General features: G+C 47.6%; 1 protein-coding gene across 2 annotated transcripts in view; it reads left to right on the top strand.

The window, feature by feature from the left end:
* Positions 1–22,476, top strand: part of adarb1b (adenosine deaminase RNA specific B1b) — a 93,573-nt gene that overhangs the window by 29,026 nt on the left and 42,071 nt on the right. The window contains exons 2-4 of one of the 2 annotated variants that reach the window (XM_068571784.1): positions 5,235–5,310; positions 12,620–12,865; positions 13,342–13,495. The gene's annotated coding sequence lies outside the window, so the exon portion shown is untranslated. The remainder of the gene's footprint in view (positions 1–5,234; positions 5,311–12,619; positions 12,866–13,341; positions 13,496–22,476) is intronic. The other variant, XM_068571783.1, reaches the window with a different exon arrangement.

Below are 22,476 nucleotides of genomic sequence, written 5' to 3' on the forward strand. Positions count from 1 at the left end.
AGCACCTGTCCTCACCTCCATGCGATGTGTTCAACATCCTGCAGGTCAGCCGAAGTTTCATGGAAATATCGTCACATGACCGTTTATTTATATATATATATATATAATTTATATATATATATATATATATATATATATATATATATATATATATATATATATATATATATATATATATATATTATTATATTTATATATATTATTATATATATATATATATTATTATATATATATATAATATTATATATATATATATATATATATAATATTATATTTATGGATTTGGTTGATTTAATCTGACAGAAGCGTCAACACATGAATATGTTCAAGGACCATGGAAAAGATGAAAATCTGTGTTTATTTTTTTATTTTTTACAGCTTCTGTCAATAATAAAGTTCATTTCTTTTCCAATTGTTTTGTAACGGCGAGGCTTTAGCGACGTGTCGTTCAGTCGCACTTCAGACGTCGGGCTCTGGATATTTACCTTCTTCAGGCAGGAAGTCAAGCATCGGCTGAAATGAAGCTCCTGCAGCTCCTCGTGGGGAAGCTTGTGCTGAAATGTGTCTCTCGCTGCCTCGTGCGCTGTCGAGACGCACCGAGCTGTCAACAGAGGTGTCAAGTGAGTCAAACGGGTTTTTTTTGTGTTTTTTTTTTTTTTGGAGCAGGCGAGAAAAAGCAGATGGGTACAGGGGAAAAGCAAAAGCAAGGATGCGGGGGAGACGAGTCGGGAAAGCAGAGAGGAAGAAGATAGGCGCCAACTCCATTGGCTCCAGAAAACAAAAACAAGAGGGAGGGAGGGAGGAATCACGCTTTGGAGGTTAATCCTTCCTTCACTCTCCTCGGGATGGTTCATGACTTGGCTTAGTGCTTTGTTGTTGTTCATGTAATTCATTGTGTCTCTCGCTTCAAACTAGTGTTCATTCAAAAAAAAAAAAAAGGGGCTCATTCTGCGACGTCTCTCTCCCAGAAAAACAAAGCCCCCGCCGTGATCTCAGCACCCGTTCCCTCTCGTAGCGTTCCTGATGTCGGCCGCTGAGCAGCGAGATCGGACGGACGAGATGTTAATTCCCCAAAGACACCTTTGCAGCAGCATTTTTGAGGAAGCTAACGTGAGTCACCTCCTCCTCCTCCCTTCAGTTTGTGACTTTGATCCTAATCCCCAACTTGAGTTTCCAGAAGTAAAGGGTTTTTTTTGGTTTCGGCAGCCAACAGGCTCCCGAAAAAAAAGCCATCAGCTGTCCCGCCGTCTGTGTGACGAAGCAGCAGCATCATCATCGGGCCCGTCGGTTTCACCTGCCTGAACAGGTCGTGCTTTTCTTTTTGAGGATATTAGGATGCAGCATCTTCACGTAGAGGATAACTCGGTGTCACTGTAAGTTTACAGTTGCCGTCATTCATCATTCATTGTAACTGAAGGCTTCTTGTTCTCTCGCTGACGCCTCGCTGCTGTCCGGTGGGAACGAGATCCCATGTTTTTTTTCTCCGGGAGGTCACCGGGGCGTTTCTTTTCTGAACAGGATCATAAATAAATCCAAAGCAGGAATGTATAATACGCCCTGCATGAACGTTACTGGACGCATACGCATGAGATGACGCTTCAGGGACAACGCATGTGCGCTGCGAGTCCTCCTTCACTGAAGGGATGTCGTGTTCGGGAGAGGAGTGTAACTTGGGCTGCATTTAATCAGTTTGACCCGCAGACGTTTCTGTAAATATATTTGCAGCGACCGTTGTGTGACTTGACTTTGCAGAAAGACGAGCGAGAGGCCTGAAGAATAGTCTGAAGCGAGATTGCAGACGATGTCTGGATTGATCAACGAATGTTGGAGTTTTCCTTTCTAATTGGTGCAAAGCGGGGTTTTTAACCGTTTGTTGAGCATCGTTTTGGGTTTCCGCCTCTGGGAGATGTGACGTCAGAATACACAAGTGGGCTTTTTCCTCGGTGCGCCTGTTTTTGTTTTTTTGTAGCCGAGCGTTTTGTTCCCCCGTTCATTCATAAACATTAAATTGCTTACCAGTTCCTGTCTTTAATGCACCGCGAGTGACATCTGCCACTGTGTTCGGCTGCTCATGTGGAAGCACAGCGTCTGTGCAACAACAACAACAAAAAAAAGAAAAAAGCAACTACCACACTGAATCGGGAGCTGTGTGCAACGAGGTCTGAAGCTGCGGAGGATTTCGTAACAGACTTGAAGCAACACGGTGTCAAAGCGACTGTCGGGGTTGAACCACATCATGCAGATCCTTCGCTGCTGCCGGAGGGAGGAGGCGAGGGTCATCTCCGGGACGCCGGCCCCTCCCCTCCATCTCGGCAAGGCAGTGCGTCCCGACGCTCCGTTATAATGAGGTCTCACCTTGTTAGCGGGCTCCTTTCTCCACGGACGTCCTTGTCGTTTAGCGGCGAGCGACCTCCGCCGTCACTGCAAGCTCCTTTTTTCTTTTTTGATTCTTTATTCCTTGCTTCTTCTTTTGACAGTTAAACGTGGAGGCGTGGCACAATCCCCCAGACCAGATTGCAGTTGGCGAACGTTCTCAAATTGATTGCTAAATTAGAGACGCGCGCTCGTTCGCCCTCGGAGACTCGGCCGCACCAGCGCCGGCGTCGCCCCGGCCTCCTCCTCTTGTCGAATTACTCAGACACAAGGCGGCACGAGTGAGAGGAAGACGACGCGAGGTGAGTCACAGCGACTCAAGCAGCTGACTGCTTATGCAACACCGTGTTCACAAAAAGAAGGACCGACTCTCTTGTACACACGGGACGCCGATACCGCGACCAAGACCAGGGCGTGTCCAGACCAAGAGACTTTGAGGAGTTGAGGTCAAGTCAACAACAACACACACTTACAGTACATGACATGAGGAGTCCTCTTCACTCACCTCTTGTATTGCCATGTGTACTACAGAGCTGTTTATCTTGAAGTGTGTCACGGGAAGCGTCTTAATGAAATAATAAAAAAGACAGGAGGTGGATGTAATGTGTGGCGGCTGCAGTAGCAACGAGAACAAAGACATCACATGATGCTCAGGTAATTTAGTGTCTGGAGACGCAACATACACGTGGTTGATTCCAGGAGAGACCAATCTCTAGTACTGCCAATGTCAGAGTGAAATACTAGATGTACAATGATGTCAATGCGGCCTGGACCTCATGGACGGTTGTTGACCGACAGCTTTGGGTTGCATCTTTTCTTGTGTCTGCACAACATTTAGCTCTCATCATGTCTTGCAACTGGAAACTGCGGATACGAAATCCATTTCAAAGCTGGTGCACGCTGTGCAGGGTGAGCAAATATCACAACACTGTGTCAAGGACATTCCACATCTATACCAGAGGATCCTTCCAAGGCCGTCCATTAACACATCAGTGTTACCTCCACTGCATCAAAGCTGGGCCAGATACAACGTGTGTGTGTGCATATATACATGTGTATATACGTCTATATATATATATATATATATATATATATATAAATATGTAAATGTATTTACATATGTATGCATGCATGCATAGAGGTCACCCTGTTACTTTATCTTCAGATAGACATTTTGTTTATATTTATATGCATGCATGCAGTAATGCGCTGACATTTTTAATATGTATGTATGTAGTAAAAATGTCAAATGCGCAAAGGTAGAGCTCCATTTTTTCTGCAACGTTGTGCGTATTGCGACAGCCGTGATCTGAACTTGGCGTTCCCTTCAGAAGCCGCAGAGCATCGTAACATGCCTCATGGCGTGAAATGCAAATTCAAGCAAACTTTTAGGAAGGTGACTCCTGAGCAAAAGATCCTCGTGGCAGCTCAGAACGGTGGAGAGCACCTTGGTGGATGTCTTGAATACAGATGATGGAAACACACACACACACTCACACTCACACACACACAGTCTCACACTCGTATCCACAGGACATTGGAGGATGCGGTAGCAGAGGGTCTTTCTCTCTCTCTCTCTCTCTTTTTTTAACAACCATGTGGCCCATATGCCCGAGCGGGCACCATATGGTCTGCAACAGCCTTAAAGGTACACGCCGGCGTGGACCTGCTCTGCTGCAGCGGCTTGAGTGGGATCATGAAGTCTTACAGCTTTGGAGGTTTTTATAATATTGGGACGCGGTACTTTAAATATACTATTAAATGTACTGCGGATGCCAGAACTGGTATCTTTTGTGCTTTTTTGGGGGGGGGGGGAAGGGCAGTTGGTTGACAATGCGAGACGAGTAACTTGATTTTTATCTAGAATCCTGCAACTCAGGTTCACTTTTTCCATTTTTTATATATACAGTATGTACACTACCGTTCAAAAGTTTGGGGTCACTTAGAAATGTCCTTCTTTTTTAAAGAAAAGCCCTGATTTTAAATGCCACGTTGGAGTTACTCGTGTGATTGGACATCTTCTGCTCCCTTTCCCCCGGTGTCTCTGTGGCGGTTTCGTCCGTTTATCGCCTCTTTGCGTTGGTGTTGCTTTCGTGGCGAGCCGCTCGGGTCAGGAGGGGCACGCCGTTTCTTTCTCTCTCTTTATTTTCCTCATGTCGCGGTGATCCGTGATGTCCCAGCGACCGCCCGCAGAGGTTCTTGGCCTTGTTTCTTTTCCCCCTCGCTGCTTTCGGGCTGACTGTGCAGCATCTGCTGCACAAAAAAAAAAAAAAAAAAAGCCATGTGTCGGCTCCTTTTCAAGAAATCTGACGTGACAGACAGACAGATGTGCAGCCGCGCGTGACAAGAAACGCATTATAAATAGTGAAAAAAAGCCTTATTTCACTCGCTGAAATCAGGGTGTCTGTGTCGAGTGGGTGTGGAGTAGTTATAGAACGGAAAAGGCAGAATAATTGGGCCAATTAATACCACTGGGAGATAAACGGCATCGACCGATACCTGCGCTCACCGGCCAATTAAGAGAAGAATGTCTGCAGGCAGCCAACTGAACTAACATTGTGCATTTCAAAATAATATATGTATATATAGTTGTATTAACGTTGTCTCTCAGAAACAAAGAGATTTGGCAAATGCACTAAATCCAAAATGTGTTGGTGGTGTTTATAGTTGTTTTTCGCATCCTTCAAATCAACCCAAAAGTCAGTTTTCAAAAAATATTTAGCTATTTTTTTCATTTGAATGTTTAAGATATTAACGTTGACCTTGTCCATAGATCTTATCCTCAATGAACGAGTCAAGAATATGTTATATTTAGAGCCACATCAAACATTAATCCTCTTCTTTCTTTTCTGTTCTTGCAGCTGTGTGTCGTGGTGTGTTTGGACTGCAGAGGATCGGCAGATAAAAGACTTTTCCCCGCGACGACGCAGCTGAGCGGTGAGTTCAGGAACGGACACATTTCAGGCATTTAGCCGCCGCTCGCACGCAGCGTTTCACACATTTTAGTTTGGTCAGATGTTGGTGGTGCACGCTGCGCTTTAATCATGGCTGCAATCAGCCGCCAAAGAGTAGAAGAAGTAGATGTTTCCAACCGGGAACGAGAAACGGAGAGAGGTCGTCAGGAATGTAGACCAAAAACCACGCCTCAAGCAAGTCTGAACACCTTTTTGTGCAATAGTGAAGGTTTTTTATCGGATTTTGCCAATTTCCTGCGCAGCTAGCAGCTTTTCTAAATGCCGTATTTGCACAAAAAACAAACCCTGTGACTGGAAACGCGGCCGTCGTTGCAGCCGTCGTTGCAGCCGTCGTTGCAGCCGTCCTGTGCGCCCGCTGGTCGCTCGCCTGCGAAACAAATCCTCCGTTTGCCCCCGAGCCGCAGAGGGCAGACGGACCGGTTACCTCGGAGCGACACGATGAGCCCAAACGAGTAGTAAGGTTACCGAGCGCGCACAAGTGTGAAGAGGGGTTCGTGTTGCGTGGCGGGCGGCGCACACAAACAACGGTGTAGCTTACGCACGGCGTCCTGATGCCGTCACCGAGCGGCGAGTCTTCGCAGCTCGTCGCTGCTCTTCCCCTTCTTTCTTTCTTGTCTGGCTCCGTATACGTCTGAAGACTCTGACAAGTACAATTCATATCTGCGCTCTCAGTGTTGCTATTTTTAGAGCGGCTCAAATATCAGGGGATCCTGGACTCCTCTCGTCTCCTTTTTGTCTCCCTCTGCCTGTCTCCTCCACTTACCCCCGTTGGATTGGATCTCCAAACCCTCGCTCTGTTGTGTGCGGATGATTCATTGCAGGATGTGTAGTGCAATACAGTACGTATGTGCGCGTGTCCCTTTCATGCCGCCGTGACTCACTCGACTCCAGATGAAGATCGGTTCGCTCGTCACCGGGAGTACGACTCGGCCCGTGAACAACGATTGCGTAATACCCTCCGTGTCTCCGAAGGAGCTTTTCCAGCGTCTGGTGAAAAAAATGACCCCGATGACGTCATCGTGACGCCGCCGGGTCGAACTCGAGATTTTACAAATTCAGCTTCGAGGTTTTAAAAGACACGGGTGTGTTTTATCGAATGGGCAAAGGGGGTCGCCACAGAGCTGCATTATGGGAAGTGGAGGCGCCAAAGTCGGGATTCACCATCTTTTATTTCATGCTTCACCGTCATGGAAGTACTTTTTCACTTCTTGTTTTCCCCATTTGTTTCGTTCGACATTTAACGCGGCGTCGAGCAGTTTGTTGTTCGTGGCGGCTCGGACACCCGTGGCGTTATTAACACGAGGAGACATTTATCGGCCTTCTCGCGCTCCTCTTAAATAGTCTCTGCTTTCCTGCTGGGCGCCGGGGGGGAGGAGGGAGGGGAGGAGCTGTCAGGTAGAGGAGGAGCGCCACCTTGAGATGATCCCGACCGCCGCGGGTCGCTACGTAGGGGGCTTTGCCCGCTGGCGCTTTAGATAGTGGCACCACGCTGCGTCTGTTAGTTGTTTTTTTTACTCCCTCCCCAGGGTGGAGGAGGTGGAGGGAGAACATATGGAAAAACCGCAGAGCGACATCGTTGGCGCTTCCACTCCGACAGGACGCCGTGAACGGCGTTATCTTCCTGATCGGCCCCCAAAACACACAGCAGAGGTGTTTTATTTTTCGCTTTTGGCAACACGAGACGTTCGCTGACACCGCCGCGTGGAGCGCAGAGAGTCGGTTTCCCTTCGCCGGATTCTGCAGAAACACATTTGTGTGCATGTTTTGGACGAGCTCGTGGCACATATAATATACATACAGACGCAGCAGATTTTATTTTTAGCACATTTATTCATACTCTGTATAGGAAAAGCGAAGAGACGATGCAACCCTCTCCAGTTGCTATGGTGCTATTGAACATTCAGGACATGCGCTTAATAAATCCACAGTACGAGCTGCTGCTGTGTGTGTGTGTGTGTGTGTGTGTGTGTGTTGCTGTGTGTGCGTCTTTCTTGGTGTCATTGCAGCAGGTCACACTCACGGCTCCGATGATGCTTCAGATGATGCGGGGTCGTGATGATGATGAGCTACGCAACAACAACACACCATCTTATTCTGTCTTTTTTTCTTCTTCTTCTTTCGTTTCCGTGTTGCTGCTACGAGGGCGGCCGCCTCGGATGATTTAATTTTCACATCACCAGGAACTAGGCCAGTAATATTTCATCGGGTGTGTGTGTGTGTGTGTGTGTGCCAATGAAATGGGAACTGCTGGAAAGCGTGACCTTTGCTCCCACATCCAGAAGTAATAATTCAGGGTTGTGTGTCAGGAAAAAAAGAGCTGAGAGAAGGTCTGCTCCTGTGTGCTCCTGGACAAGACAAGATTAGAGTTTATCTTGAATTCCTCCCTGTCCGAGGACACACACACACACACACACACACACACACACTGCACTGTATTTGTGCAGCGACACATGGTATGAACCTGTGACCAGGGTTTTCCAGCTCCTCTGAAATGTTCGCGTACTCTCACGCTTTTGGTTCGAGCGTTTCCAGCCGGGGCATTTTTAAAATTCTGCACCAGTGAAATCCTCATCTTATATATTTCATGGCCGGGCCGACCCCTCTGGACAATAACGTGGAGGTTCTGCTGAAATTTTGATATCAAACCTGCCGGACTGACCTACATTAGTAAAGTCTTACTGGTTCTTCGGATTATATCACTGAAGCATTTAATGAGTTCCAGCCCCCTTAAAATGTTTAAAACAATTCATTAATTTACAAATGATGGTGCTCTCCTTATCCTAATTTACTATACTTAAATGTTTGGCTAATTAATGAGCATGTGCATTTGATTGTCCCACGCTAGGGGTCAAAATCCAGTCTGTACTTGTTTCTGTTGTATTAAAGTGCGCTGAAGTAGCTGTTAGTAATTTAGCAATGATAGCATCGACCGCAGGGACGCCATGATTCTCCCTTAAGGTCTCGGGAACTTCTTCTTCTCTCTTTGATTTCTAAGCAGATTCATAGACTTTTGTTTGTGATGGACATCAGAGGTAATGCTATCATTGGAAAGGCAATCGCATTGAATTACAAAAAAAAAAGTGTGTTACGTGTTTTCATCTTCAGAAAATGTCCCCGGGAGTCCCGGCATCACCGATGAGGTTTAAAGAAACAAACTCTTGTGAGGTCTGCGTTCGCAGATTGAGCTGTGAGATCACTAGAAACCCGGGAGAACAACCGCTCGCGGTTTGAACGTGACACAAATTCCTTCTTAATTTGGCGTCAGTTCAAAAGTTTCCTTTCCAACATCCAATTGCGCTCACTCTCACGAATCCCTTTCCCTCGAATGTTGCTCTTGGAAAGCTGCTGACGATTCTGCCGCTGCAGTTCAGTCATGTGGTCTAATGCGAATCAACATCAGCCCCCCTGGAATATCCCAAAATAGGGATTGTGTTATGTTTTAATACAATTATGTTACTGTACTTTGGCGTCTCTCTGCGCCATATGCTCCGTGTGAGTGCTTAAAAAACACCGTTGCCGCGCTCATTAGCATGTATTCTCTGTGAAGAACCCATCTGGAGAGTACCTCGTTTTTTTTTTCCACACTTGGCTCCCACACTCCGTCGATCTGCTTCTCGCCGTCTCAGTTTTTTTCCACCTCGCTCGCTGTCGTAGACGTAAGCGCATCCTGCGTGCACGGCCGGTTTTCCTGCCTGCGACCGGACACGACGCGGCTGGAGTCCGATCTCAAAGTCCACATTTGTTTTGGAACCTGTAACTGGAAGCGGCGAAAAACCAGATGTGAAAACAACGTCTGCGCTCAGGGCGAGTATCGCCGTCGCTGATAGCGTGGGTTCAACCCGGGAGAGCAGATCTGCTTACTGTCTGTGTGACATCTGTTTTCCAGTGTACGCGCTGCTCCTGGATCAGTGATGGAGCGTCACGCACGCCGCTCCAATGGCAGGGCTGTGTTTACATATCTCTGCTGGAACGTGTACTTTCACGATGAATAATGACCCTATTATTTGGTCGCCGGACAAGTTGTATACACAGCATGAGTATGATTATACATTTGTGGCATTACACATGTGACATGATGGATATTGGAGCTGTGAGTCCCAAACCAATGTCTATATTTAAGCAGCTAATATTCTTTTTGGAACAAGAACGCGGCCTTGGTTATATAAGGTTTTTTTTTATTTTTTATCATCTTTTTCAAAACCACAACTGCAGTAAAAGAACTTGCACAGGAAAAAAAGTGCAACCGACTGACTCAAATCATGTGTCTGTATCGGTTTAATGTGCGCAAACTAGCTAGGCTAACTAGCTCGTCATGCTAACGGGGCATTTACCGGATTGGAGAGGGTTTAAGGAGCTACCGCTGCGCCGCGGTTCATTTCAACACAAAATGCGAGCGTCTGAATGTGAAACTGAATCTGGTTGCGCTCTCATTAGCAAAGAGAAGTTTACGCGACAGTTGGGCAGCAGCGTCGGCCTTTTAGCCGCCGCCGCCCGCCAGTTAAGAAGACAAATGTTGCAGGCGGCAACTTGGCTGTTTGTCAGGTTTTTGTTGTGCTCTCCGCAGGCCAGTGTCTGCCAACATTAGTTAATGAGGAAGAAGAAGCATCGCGCTCGACAGCTGGGAGACGACGCGTTTCTGGAGAGACTTCATCGACAAACATGTACATGTATACGATCGGATATTGTGAAGGACTGTTCTGGATTTAGGCCCACAAAAATAATAATATAAAGTCAGCAACTCTTTGTTTGACCCATGCATTAGCAGGACTGTGTAGTCATCATAGCGTAATAGTTACTTTTGGGGTCTCCAGGTAAACAAGCTGCAAATGAAATGTGCCAAAAAATGTCTAAATAACACGTATGAAACATTAGCACTTCCTGGTTGTTCGTCACCTTTCCAATAGGCACACCAGGATACACAAAGCCCAGTGACGCGATGGCAGATGACCACCTGGTTCTGGTCCACGTGGTGCTTGCAGGTCGCCAGCCATTCCTCGTCGCTTTGCTATCACTTCCTCCAAAAAAAAAAAAAAAAGCGGATTTGGTAAATTAATAAAAGTGATTTAGCAGCCACAATGGCCCGCAGACAACACAGATAACTGTAGCTGCGCTGACGCTTGTACCTTTCCCCCCGCTAATCAGCCACCATGCCGAGTCGAATCAGATTGTTTTGGTCTAAACCAATTTTCTTTACAACCCCGCCGCTGTCGCTGCCATTACCGAACGCCCTCGCCGCCGCGCAGGAGAGAAAGCCTCCGATTTGATCTCTCTCACCTTGATCAGATTACACACTGGAATTAGTATAATTACAGCTGTCGCTGATTAATGGGCAACTAAGTTATAATTAGCACTCTGGATATGGGGAGACTGTGGGTGTGTGAGTGTGTACGTGTCTGCCAGGTGAAGAAAAGACGGCTGTGCGTTTGTTTAATGTGCGTCCGCGTCTAGTTTAATCGGTTTGAGAGTAGAAAATAGTACAAAGACACTACAGTCATTATCTTTAAAATGCCCAACGTGTGTGATGGTCAGAGGAAGCCGACTGCTGCACACAGCCGAGGGAGAGAGCCGGGAACACACCGGCGTTTGTGTTATTTTAGGAACTTTATTCAAATGAGATGGCATTGACATTTTGGCCGACGCTTTCATCAATGTGTCAATAACTTCATTGATAATCTGAATGAGGCCTTCCTATCTAATCAACCGTCATCCAATCAAATCAGAGGTTGCTTTAATCTTAATTTAATTCGTAGGATTTGTTTATTTACCGCATGTCTTTAAATCTTTAAATGTTTTTGTGTGCATCCGAGTCTGAAGCACGAGGAGAAGTCTCGTTGGGAAATCTCGCGAGAGTTACCGGCTAAATATTCAGCCGTGACATTGAATATTGTTTAGATAACATTTGAGCTTTCTGGACTCCCAACACGCCGGCACTCCTCTCTCCAACTCTCACTCACCTTTAGGACGTTGTCTTCCGGCAACGGCTCACCTCTCGTGAGACTTTACGAGACTTTCCTGTGAGGAAGACTTGATTCAGCCCCAATGAACAGAACGGATCAAGCAAAAAGGTCAAGATTTAAAGTTGTAAAAAAACAAAGTTGCAGCCGATTACATATCTATCTTCATCAAAGTGAAACGATCCAACCAGCTGGAAACTAGAAGCAGCCGCATGTTATTTATTATGTCACCTCTGGATATATTCCTCTTTACCGCAACGTGATAGTCAACTTCTCAGGTGTTGGAGGAATAATCTGTGCAACTAGAATAGCAAGCGATGGAGCAAGGTCACTGTGTCTTCTGCATAATTTAAATTAATGATTTTAGAAATCCCTCCCGTAGAGGTGATAATATTAATAGATTATATTAATAGTAACAACCACAGTATAGCAGACAGAATGTACACTGATTATAAGGCTGCAGTTAGAGAAAAGTACACCGGGAAAAGACGTTTAGATGTATTTGACTCTACTGCAAACCTATTATATTCTGAGGAGAGCATTTCTTGTCCTTGGATTGATGTGAGGGGACCGGGTTTTGCATGCGGTTGGACATGGGTTTAATCCACCGCATGCACAAGCAAAGAGCCGCCACCGAGCACGCCGCCCTTCAATATTTCACTGTTTTCCCAAATGTCCGCATCGCCGTCGGCTGTCGGATGCTTTCAGGCCTCGTCGGTCGGGTTTGCCGACGCGCTCGTGGCTCGTGGCGGTTTGTGGATGATTGATTCCTCGATGGGAACGCTTGCCACCGTCTGCGCGCAAATCTCACACGCAAGTGTCATCAAAAGCTCTGCTGGCTGTCACTCGTCATTCGCCACAAAGCCACTTTGGGGCAGTTGCGTTCGCGCGAGCGACCGACTTGTTTGCATCTTCTTATCCGTCTCTCAACTTGGAGAGGAGCGGCCATGAAAGTGCAAATGCATCCGTTGTACCCGATTACAGAATGACACGCCGACCCTCGCCACGTGGTAAAGAGCAGCGCGGCTAATATGTCGCCGCCCACAAATCGCCGGGATGTAAATTCTGAAATTTTGCCGCCATGGGTGATGACATATTCTGAGATTTCACACTTTAAGTGAATCCCTGAGCAGCGCCCCGCCTCACTGAGGGAGCGGTTGATACCAACAAGACGGATAGCATGTAGCCGCGCTCGGAGCAGCCGAGGGAGGGGAGGAAGGCAGCGATAAGAGATTGAGCTGCAGGATTTCAAATATTAATAGAGATGGAGTGTGTATCAGACATTGTGCATGCATGAGCTATTTGTGTGCACTCCAGGTTTTTCGACAAGCTCAGCACCCCCTTCCTCCCCAAAGCAAACGTCTTAGTCAGTGACCAGGGGCAGCCGAGCAGAACGGAGGAGCGCGCAATGACAGCAGGACTTTAATGGATGGAGGAGACGCTGCAGCCGGCCCGGTGGCAGAAGTACCGCGCTGAACCCGACCGCATGTCAGCTGCTCTGAGAGATCCCAGCTCCTCTGGGCCCGAGTTCACGGAGATGAACACGTCCCTCCTGATGGAAAGGTCCAAAAAGAAGTGAAAGTATTATTGTTTCCACCGACGCTGCAGCCCGCGAAACAACAGAAACGTGCTGTACGGTCTTTACTGTGGCTTAATATTTGAAATACAAGATGATAAATTATGTTTTCACCAATAGTGCAAACCAAAATATATTCTATAAATGATGTGGATTCATGATTTGTTTAATTCTGACCTCATATCCGAGCCTTTATGGTCTTTTATCCAACACTCTATTATTATTATTATTATTAGATGCAGCAGGTTAAGTATGATGTCATAATGTTCAACCTCTTAATACTTATAAGTATCGGCCCCGGCCAATGTTAGCTTAGCTTAAGCATAGATAATCTGCCTGTAAAATGTAAATTAAAAAACCCCAACAAGTCTTGCGTCAGGACTAAGTGCGTCCATGATATTTTTTCCCCGTGGTTTTAATCTCATAAAATAAATGATGAATGGAAAGACTCTTTTTTTTCCAGCTTTAGCCGCCTTCCTTACATTTGATTGGCGGGGGATCCCCGGCCTCCCGGCTCAGCAGATTGCTCTCCATATGCAACGTTGAGACGCCGCTCGCTGTCACACTACCTGCTGCAGCGCGGAGACTGTCTGCAAACATGCAATTGATTTGTTGAGGTGAATATTTTATTGGTTGACATGCACGCTGACACGTTTTTTTTTTTATGCTTGAGATCTTTTAAAAGTTCTACAGATCTATCTGCACTCGACATTGTTGTTGTTTTAAAGCGAGTGTATGCTTGTGTGCGTATTTTATTGGATCCCTTCAGTGAACATCATTTGTGATTTAGTTTCCCCCCCAGCAGCAGCAGCAGCAGCAGCAGCAGCAGCAGCAGCAACGGGCCCTTTTAACCCGACTGCAGCATGGCCAGAGTTTGTGGTCACATATTTCTGACATCGTCATTATATAAGAACGGAAATAAGTGGACCAGCTTTACCGAATGGAGAGACACACACACACACACACACACACACACACACACACTTGAAGTATTCCATGTACACAGATATATGATGTTCCTCTCTTCAATGATCAGCGGGGGTGGGATAACAAAAAAACATGAGCGTCATTTCAGCACACACACACACACACATGCACACACACACACACACACATTGTGACGGCGTGACCGTGTTGCCGCTGAGCTTCCATGCTGTCCGCCCAGTCTGCCATGGCGGCGTGTCTTGAAGCCTGCGAGGTTTGCTGATAAAATTAGCGCAGCGAATTAGCGCCGATGAGTCACTCGCTATCAGCCGGCTATATGTTGGCAGGAGGCGGTTTGTTGTGGGCCGTTCGGGGTCTTTTTTTTTTTTTTTACGTGGAAAGCAAACACTGTAAACAAAGCAAATATACGTGTGGAATGTCGGTGCGTGTGTGTGTGTGTGTGTGTGTCATATTTTTCACAGCTTTCATCAACTTTGCTGCATTTGTCAAAATGCTGTGAAGCAAACTCAGGACGCTGAGAAGCTCCTGGATAAACACGCCGACTCTTTTTTTTAAAGCTTTTCCAATGAACATAAGATGTACAGGAGCTCTGAATTGAGAGAATGGAGCTCCTCTCTGCTGTCTTTTTCTTTTCTGTGCCGCGTCCACGGGGAGGAGGAAGAGTGTCATTCTGGAGGTGTTGGCGCATGAAGGTTTTCGGACAGGATTTTTCAAACGGCGGCAGCACTTTTACAGGCGCGCCGCGTCGCCGAGCGCCGCTGCAACCCGAGCCAAAACGCAGCAGAAAAGCTCTTCTTCTTCTTCTTCCTCCGCTCACTCTGCTGGCTGGCTGCGGTTGTCCTTAATTGAAAGTGCCTCCCGCAGTTTATGTGTTCACGTTTCTCTCTTCCAGAAGGCAAAGAAAATGTTCAGGGGTTACAATAAACAAGAGGACGGAGGTGAGTCTGGCTTTACGCCGCCATTAAAAAAAGCCAGCCCTCTTATCGACGTTGCAGATTGGCTGAAGGCGCGCCAATTATCACCGTTCCACAGATTTCAACGTCAGGGGCAGGCTGACCTTCAGAGGGAACACTCTTTCTTTTCTTCCCCCTCCCTCCCTTCCACCGTACGCCTGTTTCATATTCAATAATACCAGCGCGCCGCCGTTCCCTCGCCGCCGAGCGCTCGCTTCAAAGACATAGGTGCTGCACCGCGTGTCGTGATGTCGTCGAAGGCCGAGCCATTTGCGACCGCGCAGTCGACGCGCTCTATGAAATATTGATGTGATAGAGTGACAAATGGCCTCTCTTTGAATGTTGCATGGAGGGAAATGACAGACATTTCGTTTTGCCGGGCACGTTTGAGTGCACTTCAGAGCAGTCGGACGGCATTACGTGCCGATGGCTGACTTTTGACGTCAACACGGTCATGATACACACGCGACTTTACAAATGCCTCGCGAAGAAGGTTTCTGTAAGCAAACTGCCTTCCTCCTCTTTAGTTTTTCATGTGGTGGGAATCCTCTCTCGGCTCAACGCCGTGGATGACTCCTCTCTCCCCCCTGGCCTCCGTTTGTTTTGTAACCTCTGAATAAGACATTTCATAGGGGCAAAAAAAGGTTACGATTTAATGCATAAAAATATAGAAAACACTGTGAAAAGGTAAAAGTCGTAGAACGAAAACCTCGACAACTCACTTGAAAAGTGGTGGTAGCAACCTGCCAATCATCACAAGGTAGCCACGCCCCAAAGCTCTGCTTTATTGTGTATTTTAATTTAAATAGGGCCGTGAATTACTAAATGAACATCGTGCCGTGTTGAATCTGACTTGGAACCAGCGAGTGAGAACACACACTGCTGTTTACAACGGTCACATGGTCAAATCAAGAGAGAAGAAGTCATTTTCTCATCACTTCTATACAACCGGAGGGCTTTTTGCAGCATGGGAGTCGCCCCCCGGTGGCCATTAGAGAGAATGCAATCACGTTTTGCCATCGAAGGTCTCAACGAAACCCATCTTCAGCGGCTCGTGACCTCACTGTCTGTCCACGTCCGACACTCTGCTGCCTGCAGTCAGCTCGCATCTGCTGCTCCTGCACTGCCCACCTTTTTACACGCCAGTTTGTCCCATTATGTCATTTCAACTTCGCACGCCTCTCTCTCTCTCGCTCGCCCTGCTTCACTTCCAAACACCGTGTGTGTGGGATGATATCAACAGTGTGTCATGCCCACTCTTCTGGCCGAAGGACATTCGTTTTTAACAATTATACCTCGTTCAGCACGTCAGCATTTTTACTTTTGTCACTTTAAGTTTTTGTCCATTTCTCTTCCCCTCTGTGTTTGTGTGTGTCTCTGTTGTGTCATAATTGCAGCATGAGTGTGACCCATTCCCATGATAGGAAACTAGTTATATAAACATGGCCTCCAGCATTTTGAACACCAGCGTACAGCGTGTACACTCGGTGCGACCGCTTCATCGGTTTTCATGCAGGACGGGTTGTTTGGGAGTGCAAGTTAGTGAATGAGTGGACACCAACATGCACAAACGGTTCATTTAAAAGTTGGAAAAACAACAAAAGCATTTAAAACATGAATAAAACCTTTTACTCTGTAACGGTAAACCTGACGATGGATGTGACCCAGAAAGCTGGAGGCCGGCTGAAAAAGAAACGTGCAGTTTGTGTCGTGAGAGAACGGGACGTCGTGTCATTGAAGTCCACTCAAGTTCAATGACGGCACAGTTACCCATGATGCTTTGTAACACATCAGAGCGGGTCTCTCAGGGCTCCAAATTACCTCTCACATCTGCTGCCGCTCGGTGCCAAACAAATACCCAGACGCCACGCACACACGCACACACACTCACACACACACACACACACACACACACACCTAAAGCCAGAAGAGGGCCCATTGGAATTGATTAGCCTGTCATAAGTGAAGTGATGATGGGCTTAAACGGAGGTGATGGAGAAAGTTTCTCTAACTGATTGTTCTGTCAATCTGGTGAATCCGGCCTGCATGCAAATTACGCTCAGATAATCTCAGTGTTTTAATGCAACCCGCATGCTGCTATGTGCACGATGCTATACTCGCACGAATGTGCGACGTCGTTCCACTGAAGAGAAACGCCTCGCCGAACTATTTCAGTATCAATGAGATCTGTTGGCGGTGGGAGGGGCTTGGGGGAACTTTTCAGGGGATAGTTGGCGTTTTCACTCTGAAGCTCTAATGCGTGGCTTCCTGTCGGTGGCGGAGCGTCCATGCGGGACCAAAGAGTTCGGAGCAAATGGGGCGCATCTCCAGAGGAGAGCCGGTCGGGAAAGGAGGCTTTCAAGGTGCAAACTGCAGGTTTCCAAACATTTATGTGCTGTTTTCTGTTGAACAGACTCCAGTAACGCAGATTTATTGGATTTATTTTATACTATTTCTTTTTAAAGCAGTGGGGCCTCGTCGCCTACAACACCGGCTCCTGAACGATTGCAGTCCGGTCCCCGAATTTGCGTGTCCAAGTGTTTTCAGTATTGTCCCAGTTTACACACACTAACACACACGCACCTTTGCTGCAACTTCCTGCAGGGAATACATGTGCAATGTTGCTGGTTTTCCGTGGAATGCATTTCCTGAAGATTTGTCAGTGGACGTAAAGGACGCCGAAGCTGGATGATGTCACAGCCTTTGAGGCGACATGGCTGCACCACGATGCAGGAAGAGATGACTTAAAAAATAAAGAAAGACGTTTCCTAAACTGTGCAAACGCTCAGAGGAGTTTCTGCTGCAGGTTTCATGTTAACCGGCTCTTTTATCAGTAGAAATAAAGGTGTTTGTTTGCTCAAAGGCACAATGCCTTATGGGGGGGGAGTAACTCCTGAATGTAAACAGAACTTTAGTTTATTCTCAAGAAAACCCCATGAGGCGTCTTTTATGGCACGGCTCAGTGCAGGAGCCAATGGGATTGCAGCTTGTTGTTGTTGTTGTTGTTGTCACTTTCTGGCGTGTGTGACACCTGTAAGCTGGACGCTCTCCGTCTGGATTCCCTAATTCCACCTGTTTAGTCGCTGCTTTGAAGTCCGGCTCTTTCAGAGGGAACAAGCGAGGGCTGAAGGGTCACGCAGACCAATGCCGCCTTTTTTTTTGTGCGTTTGTTCGCATCAACAAAGCATTTTACATTTACTCCTCTCGCGCCTCGTCCCCCCTCCGCCATAATCTCTCTCTCTCTGCTTGTCTTGTGTTAATCTCTCTCCCCCCTCCTCCCTCTTTCATTCTCTATTTCTGTCCCTGCTTTACCTTGAATGACCCGATGGGGAAAACGTCATTGAACCCCTTCAGAGTTTCTTTCACGTCTGATTCGGCGGCACCTGAAGTCCGTGTGCTTTAAGGCGGGGCTTCCTGTGATTGACAGGTGGCCGGACGCCGCATGCGCCGCATGCGCCGCATCCGCCGGCGCCTCCTCTGCTCCCAAACGCGGTCGCTTCCCTTCGCTGGTTGCTCGCTGGCCGCGATCCAAGAGGTCGTTTCAAACGGCAGCGCACAGACCAAAGGGCGACGTCACCATGACGACGTCCACTTCCTGCGTGCGGTCACAGACCGGCGCTGAGCCGCGGCGCCGCTCAGGGATTACGACGGGTCACTGGGTTTCTGTGGCTCCTGCCAGGGAAGGGATTTTCAAATTTCAGTGAGATTTACCTTTAATAAGAGGTTTAATATTAATATGATAGATTTATTCATCATCATTATTATTATTATTATTATTGGTGTTATTGCTTGTATTATTTATGTATTTTCTTTAAAATACTAAATGTTATAAGATAAAATAAGATAAGCCTTTATTAGTCCCTCAGTGAGGAAATTACAGGATTACAGCAGCATTACAGTAAATACAGATTAAAAATCAAGCAATATAAATAAACAGTAGAACAGTAATAAAACAAAATTAAACTGTAAGAGGAATATTAAACATACAGATGGAATAAAAGTACTTAATACACTTATTACACCAGGTGATGAATTAAAATGACAATACGCCTCAACTGTTACAATAATAATGAGCCACTGTTTTCAATAAATATCAGAATTATCCTTTATGTCTTTTCCCTGATCCACCAAACTGTGACCCCAGAAACCGAGGCAGACGGGGAACCGTGTGTGTGTGTGTGTGTGTGTGTGTGTGTGTGTGTGTGTGTGTGTGTGTGTGTGTGTGTGTGTGTGTGTGTGTGTGTGTGTGTGTGTGTGTGTGTGTGTTCCTCCCCTATTCGTTACCAAACCTAAAATAGCATCCCTTATGTAACCAGGCCGTTGGTGAAAGGAGATGTCAAATGCAGTTTTGCAGTGTAATGGCTTTAAAGCTTTCTCGGAGGGAAAAAAGCGAAATGAGGAGAGAAGAGGAGGAGAAGAGGAGGAGGAGAAGAGGAGGGAAAGGAGAACAGGCCATTTTGGCTGCAATGCTCTTGTTTATTTCTAAAAATATGATTTTCTGAGAGACACAAGGAGAGAAGTGTCTTTACATTACGTCTGATCCCCTGAGTCTCCCTTCATGTCATTATTTGGATCATCAGATGAAAAGGAACGACGTCGTTTTGGTCTGTATTTTGAGAGGGATTCTGCAGAGGAACTCCTTTCTCTTCTTCATTTTCAGTCTGAAATCATTCCTCCAGTCACTCGTGAGTTTGGGGAATTGCCGTCTTTGGACATGGAGGCTCCTCACAGACGAGGAGACGCGAGTCGGACCGGCTCTGTTCATTGGTCCTCAGCCGAGCTGCCGGCCTCGGGCAGGCAGCCCCGGCTGGATGGAGATCCCAGAAAGACGAGCCGCTGCCGCCGCCGCCCCGTTTTATTAACACCGACTCGCCTTCTAACGAGGCGGCGTGCTACTCGCTGCCGGCGTCTTCTCCCTCAGTAGCCTTGTCTGTCGCTCATCACATGGGAGACTTCACTGAGGAGACAATTACACACTCGCACCTGAGAGCTGGCCGGTGCAGCCGCCGCCGAGAGCCAAACATTCAATCATTTAAGGCCGAACACACACACACACACACACACATGCACTCACAGCTCCAAAGGGAATTGCTTTTGTGTTGGGGGCGCGTGTCAGGCGGGCAGAAGACCAGTTTTGATAGAGGAAAAATCAAAGGGAGGGGACCATGGAGAGAGAGAGGAGGCCCGGCAGAGGGTCGGCGGCCCGAGAGCCACGGGCTCATCTCACTTCCCTTCTCTGTGGCTCCACATCCGCACCGACAACACGGCCGCAACCCGAGCGACCGGGTTGGTTTTTTCGGCCGACTCTCCTCCAGCAGTCTGGGGGGTTTGCGTCGCGTTCGGCGTGCTCGATGGCGTCCCGGCGGTCGCGTCCCCGTGTGGGGAGAGACGGGGGTTTGCGACCGCACTCCTAAAACCGCCTGGTCGCCTCGCGTCTCGCCACAGAGCTCGCCTCGTTTATTCCCCCGGGTGCAAAATGGGAAACTGTTGAGGCTTCATTAATATGAATGTGGAGGGCAGGGCGGAGTTATTTTCCAGGAAGACCAGCTGGTGGTGAGATCCAGCACCTGTAGAGGGAACAAACACATGAAACCCAACATCCACACGCTGGACTTTTACGTCTGGATTCTTCGGCGCTCCTCGTCTCACAGGCCGTTTGTCAGGATTACCTGATGAAAGCTGCGACTGTAATGAAAGAAGTTTTCATATCTTCTTCTTCTTCCTTTGAGCTTCAGGTCTGCTTTTATCCGGCACCTGGTCTGTAACTGGTTGGTGTGCAGCGCAGTCGCAGCTCTTTTTTAATTATTTTCTTCAGTCTGTCTCACCTGGAAAGAGAGAGGATCCTCCTCTTGTTGCTCTATGAAGGTTTCTTCCCTTCTTCCCCTGTAAAAGGGTTTTTTCTATCTTTATTTGGGGAGTTTTTCCTGATCCGATGTGAAGTCCCGGGACAGCGATGTCATGTGTACAGACTGTAAAGCCCTCCGAGGCAAATCTTGTATTTGTGATTTGTGAATTGAAAGGCTGCATTTCTCCCCTTTTTAATTGATTTTACAAACCAACTTAAAAACGTGTCCCATTACAAAAGTCAAACTCCTGAAAGAGGCTATAAAATATCTTTAAATCATGTATTAGGTTTTGTAAATTGAATGCAAAACCTTTTGTGTAGATGCATTTGCTGGATCCTCCAGGAGCTTCTGAAGCCCCGCCCCCACAAAAAGACTCACTTGGACACACTGGCATTACGTTACACACACACACACACACACACACACAGACAGAGAAACGTGAACACAACAGGCCGTGGCCTACTTTTTCAAAGCACCTCTGCCGCGATGGCGTCTGCGCTCCCCGCTGAAAAAGGAGCAGCGTGGGAAAAGCCTGAGCCGCCATTGTGCCACGGCGAGGCTGAAAGAAAAGGAGGTCGGAGCGGTTCCAGTCTCCCGTGTTGCTCGTGGGTAGTTGGCGCCGGACTCCGCATTCCAGCTCGAAGTTTGTGCGCGACGTTGAGGGCCGGCGTACGCAAACACACACCAGCCGTGTACTCGATGGTCCCCGATGAGCAGCGGGAGCCTCTTGCTCCTTCACCTGCTCACACACTTCCACCTCCTGCTGAGCATACAGGGGGCTCAGGTGGCCGCTAGCTGCTAGCACTGGGCGGTGGCAATGCAGATGTTACCTGGTGGCTCCTCTCTCTCTCTCGCTCTCTCTCCCTCTCTCTCTTTGTGTGTGTGTGTGTGTGTGATTTGTTGGCCAGCTGTGATGGCCAGCTGCCCACTTTACCAAGGCCTTGGCAGCTCCCCAGATGGTTGACCCAGATAGACACAGCCAGAGAGGCGAGGAGTACACACACACACACACACACACACACACACACACACACACACACACACACACTCACACACTCACACGCTCTCTCTGATGTAGACCTGCGTGGGCACCCTCTGCACAGGGATGCTCATGCAGTCCCATCAGAGCAGGTGAGGGAGGAAAGATTTTTTTTTTTTTTTTTGTTCTGGCTTATTTTTGGGATGACCTCAAACTCCTGATGCAGCAATGCTTCATCAGAACAGAGCTGTGTGTGTGTGTGTGTGTGTGTGTTTTTAAAGGCGTGCTACAAAGCAGTAATCGGACAGTTTGTTCAGCAACTTTCAAGTTTGCTCGTTGCATGAAGTCTGGAATAAATGCAGAGCTGCACAGTGACGGCTGCCAAGTTCACTTGTTTTGAACTCGGCAGCCAGATATTTGGGGCGGGGCGTTTTGCAGGAAATCGAACACATTGAAGCGCCCCGGTCGTCACTTCATCGTGCAATGCCTCCTCTCTTCTCCCTCACAATTGCGGCTTTAATCAGCCCCTAACACACATTCACAGAGTACATTAACTAACTAGCGTTAGCACTTCTATGCTACGTTAGCCACCGAATGATTTTTTTCTTCTCTAAAAATCCGATAACATTTCCTCGTGACAGTGTGGGCTCCTCGGTCGCTCCGGCAGCATGACGGCGTAGCTGCGGGGGCGGGGCTTAGCAAAGAAAAAGGTGATCATTTGAAAGGTCACACGGGCTGTCAATCAAAGTCCACCGCAGAGCCGAACCCTCACCGTCTCTGATGCGTACGGACGACAAAGTCATGGAAAGACCTCGCCTGCTCACCTCCACGTCTCTGTGTGCACTCAGAGACGTGTGTGTGTGTGTGTGTGTGTG

The sequence above is a fragment of the Clinocottus analis genome, unplaced genomic scaffold (genome assembly GCF_023055335.1).
Source record: "Clinocottus analis isolate CAN_PGR_092001 unplaced genomic scaffold, fCliAna1.0.p SCAF_12, whole genome shotgun sequence".
Classification (NCBI taxonomy): domain Eukaryota; kingdom Metazoa; phylum Chordata; class Actinopteri; order Perciformes; family Cottidae; genus Clinocottus; species Clinocottus analis.